Here is a 2541-nt window from a genome sequence, read left to right on the forward strand (position 1 = left end):
ATGTATCTGATAAAACCATATAGATTGTTTTCCCCTCTTGTTTAAACATATTGACCAAGATGTCCAGTAAGATATTGAACCTGTGTTTTACATTTCATTCAAAAAATTGCTATTAAGTATATAAATATAATAAGTGATCATTTCATACCATTGCCTCTCCAGGTCTTCCTCTCCATTCTCTTCCACGTCCCACACTTCCACCACAACTCAATACCCATCAGAATGTGCTGCATACTTAAGCATATCTACGTCACTTCAAAAGATAGCGTGTAAAAGTAGATGAGATGAGGCTGGACAAGTAAGCAGTGTTCAACCCATGGGGTTGATGGATGTGCCGTGCCAGTGAACTTGGTAACAGAGACCAGGGGAAGAGCCTTTCTCAGGAGAGTGGCATGATCTGACTTATGTCTTAGATATATGTTATTCTGACAGCAATGTAGAGGATGAATTTTGGGGAGCTAAGACTGGTGGCCAGGTAGAGTGGTGTGAAGACTCTTGTAATGTCCACATGAGTGGAAAGGACTGCACTGATAGAAGGCAGGGAGACAGAGGGATAGATTTGAGAATGATTCAACCATTATTGTGTGTGGGGTAGAGGAAGAGGGAAGAGTCAGTAATACCTCTTACATCTCTGGCTTGGCTAATAAGGTGGATGATAACGCCCTTAAATGAGGCAAAGAACATTACCTGATTTATTAAAAAAAGCAATATTTTCAGCCTTCAGAATTGGACATGAAGATTAATTGTGTATAAAGTAGCACTGTCCAATATAAACATAGTGCAAGCCACAAATATGAGCCACATATGTCATTTTAAGTTTTTTAGAAGCCACATCAAATAAGAAGAAATAGGTGAAATTAATTTTAATAATGTATTTTTATTTAACCCAGTATATTCAAACTACTATAATTTAAACTTATAACAATATAAAATTATTAATGAGCATTTTACATTTCATTTTTATATGAAGTCTTCAAAATCTGGTGTGTGTTTTACATACAGCGCCTCTCAGTTTGCCCCAGTCGCACATCAAATGCTCAATAGCCACATGTGGCTAGTGGCCACCATATCGTGCAGTGGACCGGGAGAGCATTCTGATACACTTCAATTCCTTGTCATGAAAGAACTATATAGATCCTGGAAATTGACCAATTCACTAGTTAAGATACATATTCAGTACAGCTCAGAAAGAAGCCATTTGGTTTAATAAGATAACAGATTATCAGGAGATGTGACATCTACTTTCTGTTTTAATACCAAAAAGTTGTGTGATCTTTGGTAAGTCAATTTTTCTGCACCAGCATGAATCCAAGGTCAGGACACATTTTACCATTTACTTTTAATATCTGTAAGTCAATGAATTGACTTCTTTATGCAGTAGTAGTAGTGATAATGTTAACAGCAAACCTATTGTGTGCTGAGGATTGTTTTAAATACTTTACACATATTACCTAGTAATCTAATTATCACAACAACCTATCCAGTCAATTCCGTTATCAAGATCATTTTATAGATCAGTAGGACAGAGGGGTTATCTAAAGAGATAACAGGGCTGGTAGGTTGCAGATTTGGGTTTAAAATACAGGTACCCTGGTTTTCAGGCCCAAGTCCTTTTTTTTTTTTTAATTTTATTGGGGAGCAGCGCATTTTTCCAGGACCCATCAACTCCAAGTCAAGTTGTTGTTTTCAATCTAGTTGTGGAGGGCACAGCTCACTGGCCCATGTGGGAATCAAACCGGTGACCTGGGTGTTATGAGCACTGCGCTCTAACCAACTGAACCAACCGTCTGCCCCCTCAGGCCCATGTCTTTAACCATTACACATACTGTTTCTTTAAAAAAAAATAAAAATAATAAGCTCTTATTTTCTTTCAACCTTCGCAACTTAAATCTTTTTCAAACTCATAAAAATAATTTCTAAGCCATAGCTAATACATTTGGGTCAGCTTGGTTAGTACAGATAATGCAGTGTGTACACATTCATTCTTAAAAGCCACTTTTAATTGTAAGGAAAACAGAAAGGTAATTACTGCCTTCTCTTTTCTTGTAGTAGTCCTTAAGCCAAACTCCTTCCCACACTAGAAAACATCAAAGGGCCAGTAGGCAGAGATCTGAAATTGGATATCTCTCAATAAAAAGATATAACTGTTCTCTCTAAAAGTAAACCCAAAACTAACAAACAAAAACAGAACTAATCTTCATCTTTCCCTATACGAGAGAGAACCACAAGCAGTGGTTTGCTGATAAACGTTTAGCGACTGTCTCTGGAAAAAAATGTATGTGTTCTATATATATATTTATGTTTACTATATATTTTATATGTAGGATGTATACCATGCAATTTATAAATAACAATACATATACCAGACCCTTTGTTGTAAACTACACATAGCCAGTTGATCCGCATAAAATGCTTTTGTTGATTTTTTTTGCTGAACTTTGGTATCTGTTGGTAACCTACAGTAGCAACTGATGAAGTCGTGTAGTTTGGACATGAGTTGGTTGATATTTGCATTTGTGTTTATGTTACCCAAGAAGACAA

The sequence above is a fragment of the Rhinolophus sinicus genome, linkage group LG09, assembly GCF_036562045.2.
Source record: "Rhinolophus sinicus isolate RSC01 linkage group LG09, ASM3656204v1, whole genome shotgun sequence".
NCBI lineage: Eukaryota > Metazoa > Chordata > Mammalia > Chiroptera > Rhinolophidae > Rhinolophus > Rhinolophus sinicus.